Below are 16,996 nucleotides of genomic sequence, written 5' to 3' on the forward strand. Positions count from 1 at the left end.
GCTTTGGTAGGTCTTGCTATTTTCGCTACTCTTCTGCCTTTGTATCCTTAAGCAGCTTCAGATGTTCCTCCCTTAACCGTCAACGCCTTAGGTGGACGGGTAGGCCCCCCTTGGTGCGTCTAGTCTTGGAAGGTCGAGGTATCTCAGGATCACTATTTGAGCTAACTTCTAACTCAGAATTGAAATCTTCATCTTTGCTAGAAGAGGGAGTCTCTCCTGGTTCTCACCTCGGAAGGTGAGTCCATTCTCAACAGTGGTGCGGCACTTGGTTGGGTTAGGCCTGCTTGCTCATAGTCAATTGCACCTATGTGATCCAACCAGGTTCGATCGCAATCCATGCGCATGACTCCTCTCTCTATCCTAAAGGCGTTTTGCTTGAGTGGTTTGGAGTTGGCTCGTATTTGGTTGATTACACGTCCCTCAGTGTCGTATTCTATAGTGTCTATTTTCCCTTCACTCTCATCATTGAAGGAACAACAGTCTTCATATTGTCAGAGCTATCTTTGTCCAACTACTCATCATCTCCCAAGTCTTGATATGTCTCTTCTCGTTGGTTGGGGACTAAGGCCCAATTGTACATCAAGTTTATATCACACACCTTGGACCATTACCACTTAGGCTCATCCAAGAGATCTTGGAGTGGCTTGAGATTCATTGTTGGATTGCCAACCAACTTGTTAGTCAGGTATCCTAGGATCTCAAGGAGCTCTCGTCTATTGTTTCAAACTTGGAATGTGATAGGGTTGGGTCTTTCGTGTGGGCTTCTAGCCATCATGCAGATTGGTACTGAGGGTGTGTCCTTGGGCTTGCCAATTGTCTTGATGGCTTATTCGTGCTCCTCATTGTTTGAGCATGGCAGGTCGATGGTAGAAAGAACATCCTCATTGTCTAAGCATAGCAGGTCGATGGTAGAAAGAACATGCATCCAGTCTCGCTTGTCCTCAAAACATGGGATATACTTGGTTAAGGGCCCGTAGGATTTCCTAATCTGGCCGTCACCCTTCAACATGGTGGACATGGCATCTAGGTCAATCAACATAGTCTTCCAGGTGTCCACCTCTACTCTTACAGCCTCCATTCGATTGCCTAGGAAGATGAGACCGTTGCCCCAATCTTCTATGACTCTCGAGTTGTGCATTCAGGGTCGTCCTAGCAGAATGTCGTAGTCCACTCCCTTCATGACTATAAAGTCAACACAGAACTAGACTCTTGAAATCTTTACTGGCCAATTCTTTAATATGCCGAATGGTTTCACGTTTATTTTGTTAGCTAGTGTGATGTTGAACCTAGTAGTCTTTACCGGTGGGTTACCCCAAGTTTGGAGTATTGCACGGCTTAGAACACTAACTCTCACTCTTGTGTCTACGATTCCCTTTCTTGTGACATCTCCAAGAGCTAAGACTGGCAAGATTGCATGCATCTCTGTACCTTCCTAGAAAGCATTGACGTGCAAGGACTTAGGCATGGAGTGTAGTGTCAGGCTTGGTATTTGTGTTTTTGCATCGTGCTCATGCAAGTTTGCTGCAGCCTGCTCATTTGATTCTTTGACCCATTGTTTCAGCTCTTGCCATAGCATTGGATATTGCCTAAGCAGGTCTCCTAAGCTGAGAGTCACAAGAGTGGTCACTAGTGTATTAAGGAGGTTGCTAGTTGCTTGCCTCTCTCCTAACTTTGTGGTTCTTGGCCAATGGCCTTGACTAATTTGATGATCCATAGCATTTAAACTTTGTCTAAGTGGCATTGCTTGTGGTGCAGTCACATCCCTTAATTTTGGTTGTGGGGATGAGACTGGCATGCTTATGCTTGAGAGATCATCGATCTCATCTTTTAGTATAGACTTAGTATCTTTTAGGTGCTCTTGGGCTTCTTTCACCCACTCCCTCACTTTCTCGATGGCTTCAAGTTGGGGTACTCCTTGACCTTAGCACTTCCCTTTTCAGCCATCTTTGGAGTTGATGTTTTTGCCTCTACGTCAGTGACTTTCTTTCCAGCAGGTAATGTCGTAGCACTTTCGATTTTGAGTGTGACCTTAGCATCTGGTCTCTTCTTCCTATGTCTTTGACTCTTCTTTCTGATTGAGGTTGCATCGGGATTGCTAGGCCCTGGCAATGATATGTCGGCCTACTTTGTCTTTGTGTGGGTCATGATATGCAATCAGATAGGTGTGGCCTCCCCATCGAGTGTCTCAACACTGAACAACCCCAATGGGACCGATGACTCATTTGCTGAACTAGAGGATGGCTTCCATCTAGGGCAATTGACAAAGAGATGAGTGATTCCACACTCAACGGATCTTAGGTCAGTCTTGTCTCTATTTGCTTGCTCCCTCTCGGAGCAACATGAAGGTATATGTCCTGGGTGACTGCAAGTCCAACACACAAATTGGCTCTTGGGTCTACCCTCCTAGGCTTTTTCCTATCCCTCTACCTAACGCTATCACCGGTATTGGTCAATAGTCCATAAGGACTACATTGCCTTTTTCGTCATATGATATGTAAGGGTGTACATAAGGCTCTTCATCGTTTGGCTCCTCCACATAGTGGACTAGAGTGTCACTCAGTGGATGGGTTATGTAGGGTCCAGGTGGCCTAGGGATACCTGTAGGGTTTATGTCCATCCTAGCGATGACCGGCTTAGTGTCATTAGGTGCTGGGAGGGTCAATGGGGCTCCCCTTCCAAACAAGTTTGGCGGCCTATTCGCAAGGTAGGATTGACCGTACAGCTGCGAGCATGGGAGTCTCTGAGGTAATCGACAATGCATGGCGTCATGGCCGAACATACTGCAATTAGTGCAAGGTCATGACCTAGGGTCCTGCAACTGGCATGTGGTTTCTACCACAATACACGCATTGGATGTGCAGGCGTGTTGTTCATCTCATCATCTCCTGCAATTTGGCTATTTCCATCTTCATCTTTGCTAGCTCTTGTCTTGAATCAATGCCCTTCCCTTTATCTTGAGCACTTGGGCCTGATCTCTCACTCGCCATTGAAGCTCCCTTGGAATTCCTAGCATTGGACTCTTCTTGATTCGAGCTCTTGGAGCTTCTCTCCTTGAGCTGGTCATCCACTCTAATAGCTTCTTCAAAGGCCCTTGCCAACACGTCTCTCTGCAGGCTTGAGTTGCCTGCCAAGGCTTTGTAGAGCTCTTCACTTCGTATTTTGTTAATGAATACTGTGGACACCGCTCTTTCGATTGGTCTCTTGCCCATAGGGATTCTCTTGAAGAGGCTCCTCACATGGGTCACGTAATCTCAGATGTTCTCTTTCTCTCTATGCTTGACATTCATGAGTTGCACTAATAGGTTGTTGGAGTATCTTGGTTCAGAGAATCTCTTAATGAAGAGATTTTTCAAGCCATTGAAACTAGCTCGTTCAGCAACATCTAGACTCATGTACCAGGTCCTACCCTTATTGCCTAAGCATAGAACAAAAGAGCTTGCGAGCATTGAGTGAGATCAGTGAGGTTGTTGGCCTCGCAGACGTGCTTGAACTACTCTACGAAGTTGTCAGCTGGTATTTGTCCAACTGCTTTGCTACTACGAGAATTTTTTATTAGCTCTTAGAGCCTTGCATGACTCCTAACCCTGCCAGTAGCGATATTGCTAATGTTGTTAATGCCGTGTTATCTAACAGCTACTTCATCAGAAGCTCTCTCAGCATGAGGTCTCCTTCTAGCACTCTCTCGTTCTTTGTCCAATTTCTACCTGCTAGGGCTAGCACTCTTTGGATCTCTTGCATTTTCATGCTTTAACGTAAGCTCCCAATCTGCTGATCTTGGTTGCAAGTGACTATGCCTTATAGAGCTTTGCGTGCTAGATCCCTCTCCTCCTCAAGGTCTGCTATGATGTCCTCTGTAGGTTTGCCGCAATGTTCTAACCAGGTTTGAGCGTCATATTTGCTCATTAATTGCTGGATCGCCTCTCAGGAAAGTCTACTAGGTCAAGTTCTTCATTATTTTTATGATCTGAGCTGCCCTTTGCCATGTCTAAGATTTCCTGTTTGGCCAAGTTGTCGATCAGGTTGATGAGGTCGGGTAGACCCACTTGCTCGATAGTGTTGTCCTTGCTGCATCTATCTTTTTAGTTGTGTTCTTTGCTTGGTCCTACACTTGGAGGATTCAATCACCCGTCTATGTTTTAGGATCTTCTCTTATTGGTGGGTTCTTTGAAGTTTTTATATCTGAGCAATTTCCTTGTTAATTACAAACAGTTCTCAACTTACCTTCACTCTGTGTGTGTGTACTCTTTTCCATGCACTGTGCGCAATCAAGCTATTAGCTTTTCTTAAGTGTGTTTCGAGTGCTAGAAATCAGAGTGAGTGAGAAAACAAAGTGTCTAAGTGGCTCTTGCACTCTCGTTTATGGGTTTGACTTGATATGCTTGTATGTTCTGTCCTTGCCGATTTATAGGGTTTTCATTGCACCTTCCACTTAGTCAATATTCATTAGGGGGTTTACGACTCCTTTTTATGCCAGTAATGGGCCGGATCGTTAGATAGTTGACTAGTGTTGCCCCTATGTCTAGATCTTGTTGATTCTTCTATTCCTTGTGCCAAAAAGGTGTTCTAAGTGTTTATATGGCCTTTGGAAGTTTGTACGGTCGGTGTCTAGGTGGGTCTGGTTCAGGATTTAAAAAAGTTGAGAAAAATTAAATTCGGTCCAACAAGGCCAAATGGTCAAGGGCCAACTGGAACTGGGTCGAATTGGGACGTCCGAATGACATGTGGGACAAGTGGGCCTAGGCCGAATATGGAGTTCGGATGGTCCGAATGGTTGGTGGGCTAAATGGCTGAGGGTCGAGTGGATGTTATGTCTGAGGGCCGAGTGGTCGAGTTGGGTAGTAGGCTGAGGCCAAATGGTCGAGTACTTAGTGTGTTCGAATGTGCAACTCGGGCTGAATCTAGGTGGGCCGAGTGGCTGTGTGTCCAAGTGAGCAAGGCCGAGTCAGTCGGGCTGAGTAGTCGAAGGACAAGTGGTCGAGGGTCGATTTTGGGACTTCTTGAGCCGCTAGGACGGGCCAAACATGGCATGTTTCTTGTCGAAATGATGAAAAATCTGACAAACTGAGAGATTCAAGGCAAGATAATCGGCAAGCACTTCTAGATCATATCTATGGATTAAGGATATACTTGTAGCGTGCAACAAACTCATCGGTGGCAAGATTGAAGCGAATCCACGCAATGGAGCTCACACACACACACACACACACACACACACACACAATCAGGGTTTCAAATGAGCTCTCCCTTGGCCTCTTGGCTATTAAACCCCTTTCCAACAAAGGTCTTGCCATTTCTAATCACTCACTTGTTGAACTTAATCCCCTTGAGCACTCTTTTTTCCCCATTTTTCTTGATTTGTGCCTTGTTTGGGTCTATTTTACAGCAACAAACCCTATGCTTTTCCAATCCGATTTCTTAATCCTCACCTACTCTAAATGTAACAAGAATCAAAAGGAAAGTACTGAAATGATTTCTCCTACTCTTGTAATCACCAAACCACCAAAATAACCAAAATACTTGTTGTGAAGATCCGAAAACCCAAAACTTCCTACCTATCTCAAGCTCTGGTTCGGGGATGAAACCCTTACTTTGATGCTCGATTTGAGGTATGCAAGCACTCAAGCTTGAATTTGTTGGTCTTAAGAAATGGAACTAGAATGTTGAGGGAGTTCATGCTCAACCGGCAAGATCCACGGACCGCTTATTTGTTCAACTATTTCAAGCGAGCACCTATGGCTATCTCTTACCTAGCGAGCACCTATGGCTATCTCTTATTCGTTCAACTATTTCAAGCGAGCACCTATGGCTATCTCTTACCTAGCCGACATGCCTTCGATCCTATCGGGGTGTAGTGAGCTTACCTCAATGCTCGAATGAGTTGCCTCTTCCCTCAAGCACACAGGTAGCTCCACTATTCTTGATGCAAGCTCAAGCATTCTCAAGCCTCTACCTCCAAGCTCCATCCTTCATAGCTGCCGTGAGACAAGAGAAGAGAATAAGAAGAGATAAGATGGTGGAGAGCTTCACCTCCTTGATCCCTCACCCTCACACACTCACACTCTCACACTCTCACACTCCCTCTCTCAAGCACACACAAGAAAGCAAAGAGAAGAGAAGAAGAAGAGTCTCTTGTTGCCACACACCAAATAGTGAGCTCTCATTCACTTTTTGGAGTTTATATACATGCCCTAAAATCCCTTGGGCAGTCATCCCTTTTTTACATGATCGACCATTGTGGCAAGGTCCTCTTTTCCATTCCCTTCTACTTGGCCTATTTCTTTAGCCTATGCCCGTCTACCCTTTTACAATTTGCACAGGAGGGAGCTTGGCGCTCTTTTACTAAAGTTTTGGAGTGCCTTTCACTTAAAAATGTTCTTTTGCCTTTAACTTGATTTTATAGGCTGCCCTTGCGCCTTTGCTTGTTCTCCGTCCTGCTTCTTCCATTTCATCTGCATTTCACTTCTTTTGCTTCCGTCTTGAGCTGGGGTTAATAGTAGTCATTGAATGGAAGATCCATTGTCCTGTGCTACTACCATGGTGCTTTGATTGCCATCGTACACCATAGAAGGCTACTCATGTGAGGAACTCACATAATCTCGTAGTTGCAAATAGCTCCAAGGTAGCATCATAGCCTTTTACTCATCCTTCCTTTTGGTAATAGATTATTTCCAACTAGACTAACAATTCAAGCAGAGAGAGAGAGAGAGAGAGAGAGAGAGAGAGAGAGAGAGAGAGAGAGAGAGAGAGAGAGAGAGAGAGAGAGAGAGAGAGAGAGAGAGAGAGAGAGAGAGAGAGAGAGAGAGAGAGAGAGAGAGAGAGAGAGAGAGAGAGAGAGAGAGAGAGAGAGAGAGAGAGAGAGAGAGAGAGAGAGAGAGAGAGAGATGTGTGTGTGTGTGTGTGTGTGTGTGTTTGACAGACACTATAAGATGCAATGTTGATGTCTTTGATCAATTTGAATCAACAAATTCTTGAAGGATAGCTCCCAAATTATTGAATATCAAATTAGTATGTTATTAGAAAGATCCTAATGTATTGACATGCTTGCTTGCCAATGAGTGGTATTCAGTAGCATCCACTGGCTTTGAACCATCAATTGTACACAACTTGTTATTTGAATCTATAGGAGGAATCAATGGAGTATAATTGGCCATGGTAAAGACAATTTAGAATTCTAACCAATCCTTTTGACGTGAAAGATTGTATGATTGTGTTGAATGACTCCATTTCTATAAGATAATGAGCAAAACTTATATCAAATATCTCAGCACACCTTTATCTACACTAACAAATCCCTCTAGTTGCTTCACATAGATCTTTTCCCTCACTATTCAAGAAGTTAACACTTCACATCTTTCCTATACGAAAAGCAATTATGATGGGCTACAAGAGCTAACAAACTATGGAAAATAAGAACTTGGGATGAGGTTTCTTCTTGAGAATAAGAAGGGGCAATGGTGCTAATTCTAGGGTTGGAGAAGTTGGGGAAATTAGGAAGTGGGCCATACTTTACCTTGGGGGATACCTAAGGGAAGAAGTGGAGAAATTAGGGAAACTACAAGGGTGTGTTTATTTGGATCTATAAGAGGAATCAATGGAGTATAATTGGCCATGCTAAAGACAATTTAGAATTCTAACCAATCCTTTTGATGTGAAAGATTGTATGATTGTGTTGAATGACTCCATTTCTAGAAGATAATGAGCAAATCTTATATCAAATATCTCAGCGTACCCTAATCTACACTAACAAATCCCTCTAGTTGCTTCACATAGATATTTTCGCACACTATTCAAGAAGTTAACACTTCACATCCCTCATGTACGAAAAGCAATTATGATGGGCTACAAGAGCTAACAAAGCTATGGAAAATAACAACTTGGGCTGAGGGTTTCTTCTTAAGAATAAGAAGGGGTAATGGTGTTAATTCTAGGGTTGGGGAAATTAGGAAGTGGGCCATACTCTACCTTGGGGCATACCTAAGGGAAGAAGTGGATTAATTAGGCAACTGCAAGAGAGAGAGAGAGAGAGAGAGAGAGAGAGAGAGAGAGAGAGAGAGAGAGAGAGAGAGAGAGAGAGAGAGAGAGAGAGAGAGAGAGAGAGAGAGAGAGAGAGAGAGAGAGAGAGAGAGAGAGAGAGAGAGAGAAGATGTGGGAACTCCAATATCCACAATGTGTGATGGCCTTCCCTTTATTCAAATGTCATTGAAAGAATAAAGAATGAAGTGATAGTATTGGGAGCACACCAGCTACAATGTATAGGTGTGCAGGTACAATCAGTGTAATAATACATGGGCGGCTAGGCACATGCACCTTTACCCCAAACAACCTCCCACTTAAAGGAAAATGTGGCCCTAGTGAGTAGAGACCAATAAAAAAGTGAAAAAGTACAAATGTACATAAGTACAACATGATGAGAAAAGATGTCATCTCATCCAACGCCATCAATTTCCTAAGGAAGGCCAAATGTTCCACTGAGATTTCAAAGCATATCACAGGTTGGGAAAACAAGACATCTAATGTAGTGCAAGTACTCCTAGCAATAAGTATGCCATAAGCATAAAAGACCATAAATATCATCAACACGTATAAATGCAGAATCAACTGCATATAAGAAGCATCATGCAAGTCCCCATAAAAAAAATCCATCTGCACATGAAAGCAACCAAGGCCAACATCAAGTATAGGGCAGACAACATGACCTTGTAGGAGGAACGACTACACAAGAGTTAACAAACATTTCTTGCATAAAGCCCATAGCAAACAAAGTGGCCATTAATGATAGCTTAGGGGACCAGGGGTACACATCAACATGGACACCCTCTTGCATGGCAATGCTCAGTAGCCATAAGGCAAAGAAACCAAGACAGTATAGTAGTGAGCATACATAGTGCATCCAAAACTTCCCAATTTGAACTAGTCAAATTGACAAGAGATAAGTGCATGGCACCAAATCACGGGCTGCTATAAATACCGACAAAACAACCCCAAATTCTTGTCATACCAAGGGCAAAACAAAGGGAAATACCAAAGTGGAGTGTCGTCCACCAACTGTACGCAATAACTGCCGCATCCAAGTAACAACCCTCAAATGGAATGCATAAACCTGTAAGTATGGCACAATTGTAGTATAAGAGCAACCAACTATGAGCAATTGATCAAGAAGAGAAAAGCTTCCATTGATAGGAAAATATCCAAGAAGAAGTAGGCAACTAGTAGTGACAAGCAGGCAAATGGTAAGAAATCTATAGCAACTCAATGTTAGGATACCAAATCTACAATAGACATAACGTCATGCATGGGATGACCACCAAATGCATAACCAATAGAGCACAACTCAAGACATAGCCAAGAGGTAGAAACATCACTGAAAACATACAGACAAGTGCCATGGCCAAAGCATAAAGAAAAATTGCATCGAGTAGGTAGTAAGAGACATGTATAAGTCCTCCAAGCACTGAGATGGCCCTCCTAAACTTGGTGGGAGACAATAGGCATGCTACAAGGAGTAGTGAAAAGAGAGGAGAGAGTACAAAGGTAGTCCCCAAAGTCAATAACTAGTGCCAAGTAGTGTCTAAGTAATCTACCAAGTGCTAGGAATCTGGATCCAATGACATAAGCCAAAGAGAGCATATACAAAGGGAAGAAGCCCATGGTCTCATAAAACCAAGCTCATCTGCATAGAAAGCACCCAAAGACCAATTGCATAAATCCAAGACATGGTCTTGAAGGCATAAGCTGAATGCCAACTGAGCAACAAACATGCTCAATATAGAGAAGACATGCCACCTGAGCAACAAGCTCAATACACCAAAGACATGTCAACTGGGCAGCAGGCTCAATACATCAAAGGTATCCAATCATCCAAGTCCATAAACTACCATTGGAACAAAAGTCAAATTCCAGACAAGCAAGCAAAGCTCAAAACCTCATGTGGGTGGCATCCATGCATCCAAGATCCAAGTAATAGACATTCGAAGCATCAAACCCAATGTATTAAAAAAAGCTCTTACTATAGCATTCAAGTATCATCCCATGAGGTAAATGATAGCCAATATCAAAGCATCCAAGCTCCAATCTCACCTTAGGAGCATGTCATAAACATATATGCATACATGACAACCAAAGTGACAATACATCCAATATGTCATACCCGAGTAGCTTCAAAGCATAATGAGCATAATCTTTATTAGACAATTACTTGCTGTCCATTATGAACATCAGTGAAATATTTACTAAAGCTGAGCCAATGCAAGCTCAATTGAAGCCAAAAAACATTCCAAGAAATGTGTCAAGCATCCCCAAGTGTCAATCGAGCATCAAGCCTTGAAAGCATCAAATGACAAGAGATATATACTTTTCCCAAATAAATGACATTTAGCCTTGTTATTATAGAAATGAAATCTCTGAGAAAACTGAGCCAAATGTGTGCTCAAATCAGCCCAAAAGCATAACCATACCATCTAGGCACAAAAATAGCGTCCCTGAAGCTTCAAACATGAATTATTGAATTTATTGTTTGCTATCCAAACCGGAACAATCCTATTGTGTGTGAAATAGAGAACAAAAAACTGCACAAAATCAACTTTGTGAGTTCCCAGATTTGTAGATTTTGTTGTACTCTTTGTTTCTAGCTATAGAATGCCTAAATCTGATACTGTATGCAAGTTAGGGCCAAAATATGATAGTGATGTTAAACTACCATAGTTGTCCATGACTTCTATAGCATGCTTTATATCCACTCAAAATGAATAAAATGGTATCTCCTTAGCTCAATAAGCACTCAACAAGACTCAACTAAGCCTTGAGAAGCTCCTCAACAAGCACGGAGCAAGATAAAACAAGCTAGAAGAAGGAAAGAATCAGTGCATACCTTGAGAGACAGAAATAATGGCTGCCATGAAACCTTGAGTTGAAGCTTTGAATCGAGACTGAAGCAAAGGATGAAGAATCTCCTCGAATGGTTGGCTTTGATATCAATTGAAGGGAGTGAGCCTAGAGTGGAAGCATGTGAACGGAAGTAAGAGCTATGGTGGAAGGAGAGAGAGAGAGAGAGAGAGAGAGAGAGAGAGAGAGAGAGAGAGAGAGAGAGAGAGAGAGAGAGAGAGAGAGAGAGAGAGAGAGAGAGAGAGAGAGAGAGAGAGAGAGAGAGAGAGAGAGAGAGAGAGAGGAGAACTTTAATAATCACAATGTGTGATAGGGCTGCCCTTTATTCAAATGTCATTGGAAGAATAAAGAATGAAGTGACAATGATGGGCGCCCACCAACCCCTACAATGTACAGGTGTGCAGGTATTGTCAACATAATAATACACGAGCAACTAGGCACATGCACCTTTATTCCCAACAAAGTGCTTAGTTTGGAAGATACAAGCATGTTTTTAAGTTGGAAGCATTCCAAGATTGCATGCATTGTACATTCACTTCGTATTAGCACTTTCTACCCAATCAAAGTCCTTTGTTGTAAGGCACAAGCATGTTTTTAAGTTGGAAGTACTTCCAAGATTGCATGCACTGTACATTCACTTTATATTAGCACTTTTGTCTCAATTAAAGTCCTTTGTTAGAAGGCAAAAGCTCTTTTTATGTTGGAAGTACTTTTAGAATTACATGTACTCTACATTCAATTTGTGTTTGCTTTTTCTACTCTTACAAAGTGCTTTCTTGAAAGTAAAAGCACCTCAAAATATGGATAGTATTTTTTGATCTCAAGGCTCTATTTCCTTATGGCTTAAAGTTGTTTTCTTTTTTTATTGTAGTTAGAGATTTTTAAAAGATTCAAATCAACCCATCCCCATGTCTAGATTTTCCAAATATGCTTCGAGGGCTTGAAGCCTTTCTTCATAAGGAAATTAAAGGACAGATATACATGTTGCTATATTGTCCTTGTCTAGATGCTTTATGTCAAGGAAGCCCTCAATTACATGTGTAAGAAACTTCATGACATAAGGTGCACTTGTGCTTGCATGGTATGTTTGATTATCCCTAATAGTTCTTCTTGCATAGCAAGTGAGTAGGTCTACAATGGTGTGACCCAGGTGTGGGAGTATTTGCTTTACAACAAAGGAGAGCATTCTGCATTCCACGACAAAAAATACATTTTTAGTACATGCTCTAAGTGTGGAATGAGAACATCATTGCTACTACCTGTGAAGGTGTTTGAAGAGCGTCCAAGGTGGTAGATTGGAAAAGATGGTGCAACGCACACAAGAAGGGACTATCAGCTAGACAATGATGGTGCAAGAGGCACAAGAAAAGACCTCAAGCTTGTGCACATGAAGTGCCCAAATTTCATATCCTTCATGAAAAACAAGATTGGGAGCTTCATTGTGCACAACTTTATCTAAAGATGGCAAGCACAATAGTTTAAAGATTGCCTAGTAGGGTTCCCTGATGATATTGTTGTTTCAATGATTGATTTTACAGAAAACTATACTTTCAAGGAGCAAAATGAGATTCAATCCATGTACTGGTATAGTGACCATGTCATCATATTGGTATGCATTAATTATGTGAACAAGGATGTGAAAAAGACATACCACTTTTATATTTATGATGACAAAACACATGATATAATGATTGTCTAGTATTATTTGCTTCTTCATGATAGTTGATTGAAGGATTAGGGATACCAACTCAAATGCTATTGGGTATGGTCAAATGGTTGTGCAGCTCAATTCAAGGCGCAACACACGCCCATTCTATTTTTTGGCTAGATTTTTCAGCATCATTGGATTAGAAAATCTCTAGAGTTCAGAGCACGGAAAGGGAGAATATGATGGTGCAGGTGGTGCGGTGATAAAATGAGTCCTCACTCATGTGCATTGAAACCAAATGGTTACATCCTTAAATGTGTAGCTGATTGTGTTGCTTTCCTAAAGGGTAGGTTCTCTTCCAATGATGTGTAGAGGGTTTTCTAGGACATCAAGAGGAGGTGTCTAGAGAAAACACTTGGAATTGCAAGCAGATAGTCAAATCTTGCTCGATGCATCTAGTAAATGGATACTACACCACTATTGTGCTTGCCATACGATGTCGCTCATTGTCGTGCTTTTGTGATGAATGCGTGGATGGCCAATGGGCAAGATGTAAGAACAAGTGATACATATTGAGTTGGGATATACTGTAGTATTGTGCCATTGTTTGAAGTTGCAACAAGCAATAGTGACAAGAGTGACAAGAATGAGGGGAATGCACCCTTGTATGTAGGGCACCTCGATGTCCTAAGTGATATGTTATCTATGGGAGACAATTTTTTGTTCATGCATGGGAAGGTACAAACTTCTTTGTTATCAAATGCAAAGCTGTAAAGACCAGAATTGGAAGGGCATGATAGGACAATTGGGGTAAATAGATTGTAGGGTAATGTGACAATTGGGGTAATGTTTTGAGTGCACGTGCAATGGACACTATTATAAGAGATTGTAGGGTACTGTTTGGCAGCTCCTAGTTGTCAGGCCACCTGTATTGATGTATTCACACCTTGTGCGTGCCATCAAGTTTGAGATGGATCCAATTCTAGGTAATGTAAACCTATACACAATGGATGAGGAGGTCAAGCAGAATATTTATAACAGCATGCCTTTTTGGCTTGTAGCAACTTAGACAACTCCTTGAAAAGCAAGAATTGAACTATTTATTTTAGTAGTTATTGACTAACCATGGATTAAGGGGGCCATAAATGCATAATCTTGATGCTAGACTTTCTAGAGACAATGTTGCGATTATCATTCTTTTCTTGCACTTTGTCCTTTCCCTTGTATTTGCCATCACCCATTTTATGGCATTGTGGCTAAATATGACTTTGCTTCCCACAACCATGACAAGTCAATGCACACTTATGGCCACGAGACTTACTGTGAGACTGTCCATGTGACTAAGAATGTGACTTCTAAGAGTCTCTCCCATGGTGGTCATTTCTGCTCTTAGCATTATTACATCTGATTGTCAAAGCATGAGAGCTATGAGAAGCATCAACATTATTTTTGTTAACCTTTTTTACTCAATAACGCACCCACCCTCTACATCTTACAATTTTATCCCATCAGCAAGCATGTTTGCACATATAGTAGTATGGAATGTGTCCCATGAATTGGGCAATGTAACCAATAAGAACAATGGTGGAAGATTGTCTTTAAAGTTAATCCTCTATGAAGAGAAGTAGTTGAAAACTCATTTAAGTGGGTAGACATGGAGGTCCCCTCCTTCATATGAAGGTCCATAAGTTGCTACAGCTATATTTGAGAGGCAAGTGGTCTACCCTTTAGAGACAAAATTATAATAGACCTACTTAGAGAGTGAAAAAATGATTGTAGATTTACATAACTAATCCAGTTCAGCCCAATCTTCGGTATCAAAGTGTTTGGGCTTTACACTCTTGTGTCTCAAGCACTTAATTTACAATTTCTACACCAAAACTTGCCATATATGTGCCTTTCAATAGTTGTAATTAATGCCATCCAATTTGTCAATGTCAAAGATACCATTGTTATTTGATCCACTAGCCATCATGCCAAGAGATGAAAGGACAGTACAAGAAGATGGGATGTTGTAAATTACTACAAATTAGCCCCAAAATTATAGCCAACAAAAGGGCTAAGCAAGAGAAACTACCCAAATAGTGAGCTATCCACTAACTGCAACCAATGAATTGTAAAGACAAAGTGTGGGAAAATCACCAAGCTTTTTCTATTAGGAATATCTAGGAAAACAATCGGGATAGGTAAAAGCAATTAACAATGAAGATGCATCAACTGGTACCAAGATCTATCACACCTCAATGTGTAAGTAAATCATACATCCAATAGGAATAGACATCATGCATCTAGTAGGACTCAAGAATAACAAAAGAGAATTTCAAAATGCACAACCGACTGAGTAAGGGTAAAGAAGCTCCATACATAGCCAAGTAGGATGAATACATCACTAACGACACACTAATAGAGATAGATGCCAGCTCTAAAACATGAATTAGATCAGCCCACTAGGCAATAACTACATCCAAATAGCATCCAGAGGGCATATACATGAAATAGGTGTCCCATGATCTCAATGAAATGAGCTCAAGCTCAACTGCATAAATCCAAAGCTCAATGTAAACATCTAAGTGTCAAGTAGCTTCCATTGAAGTAAAACTAAATGATAGATGAGCAGTCAAGCTCAATACATGAGGTACATAAGAATTCAGAAGCTAAGATGAATCAAGACCATATATTTGAGAGCAATACATATAGCCAATCCTCAAGCCCATAAGTCAAATCACTAAAGCACTAAAAGCATAAAGCTAATGCTCCAATACTTGTAACCAATCTCAAAGTCGATTTCCAAGGCAAACCATCAGCATATCCAAGAGTATCTCAATGCTAAGCATCAGTGCCATACATCAGGACATCCATTGAAGTAGCAAAATAACCTTTAAGAGCAATGGGCATATAGTTTCTCTAAGAAAAGAGCTTGTTGCCCTGTAACAATACTGAAATAGCATTCTTGATATGCAAGAAGAGCATAAGTCTTGTGCTTTGGAGATTGCATCATAGAAATATCATGTACTTCATTGTAACAACATACTATTGAACTGGTGAAAAAGATTTAGATGCTCAAGTAAAAGATTAAGTGTATCTATATTCGTTTGGTTAATCTTGATTAATATATTAACAACAAAAGAATAATTGCATAACGATTTTAAAAGTAGTGATATGATATTAGCAAGAGATAACTTGTTATTAGATAATATGTTTAAACATTTCAAAAATGATATATAACATATAGATGAACATGTTAACTGTAAATTATGGTTATTAATTGAATATTATTTTTAAGATATGTAAATGGTTGAGTAGCAATGGAAAATTGTTTTTGAAATAATTTATATGTAACTCTGTTCCATTTCAATACTAGTGATCAATGTGTCAAGAACAAAACAACACTATCTAAATGAATATATTAATGTTAAATCATGGTTTCTTAACTGGATACTATCTTTAATATAGGTGAATGATCGACTAAAAATAGAAATATGTTTTAAAAACAGATCGTGTGCACCTATATATTTTTAAATGCTATTAATCAATGTATCAAAAACAAAATACTAAATAAATAATGATCAAAAGACTTAGAGAACAATAGAAAAACTAAACATTAATATAAACTTTTATCAATAGACAAATCATCTAGCAACGTATCTCCTTTTAAGATTTTAAAAACCCTATCTCCATAATACAATATTTATCTAGTATTAACTTAATATTGGGCCTCACACAATGATATATTATCACTTGTTTATTTGTATTTTTTAAAACATTTTGTTAATTGTCTTGTGTGGCTTGAAAAAAGCACTTGTTATCCCTTCAATTCAATTGTGTATTATGTAAGGATGAAAAGTAATAACTCCTCGCTCCAATCCTTCTTTGTGATTAAAAAAAACTAAATTTTAGTGTTTGTAGTTATAAAACTAGTAGCTCACAAAACTTTGATAAGAAATATCGACCACTTTTGATAAATGCCATTGTTTTCATTGGTTATGAGAAATATTTTCATGAATATTACATGTAAGAAAATACCAAAGTAAAAGTTTACATTTGAAAAATACCTTGAAAATTTGGGAGAGAATTCTTTCAAGTTCAAAATTTAAGGTCACTTTAACTTCAACATGATTAGAAATCTTCAAAATCCAAGAAGAGCCCTCCAAATGTCAAGGTTGATGGTTTTGTATTGGCTCTAAAAAATGTTGTAAGATAAAGTGGAGTCCTTTTCCACATAAACTTTTAAAAGTATTGAAATAAACTTCTACATTCTAGTTTTAGGATCACCCTTTTCTTAGCATTTGGCATGTGTGAGCTCGTAAAAATGTTTTACCATTAAAAAATTAATAATATAATATATATACACACCAATAGAGATGCAATAAGCTTTGTTTAATATGCCCTTATATATGAGTGATGTATAGGTCATCAAGTGATATAAACTTCCCTTAGGGTGACATTTTAATAATGAAGCACTCTTTT

This window comes from Lygodium microphyllum, chromosome 15 (assembly GCF_053477565.2).
Source record: "Lygodium microphyllum isolate KBCC chromosome 15, Lygodium_microphyllum_v1.1.10, whole genome shotgun sequence".
Taxonomy (NCBI): domain Eukaryota; kingdom Viridiplantae; phylum Streptophyta; class Polypodiopsida; order Schizaeales; family Lygodiaceae; genus Lygodium; species Lygodium microphyllum.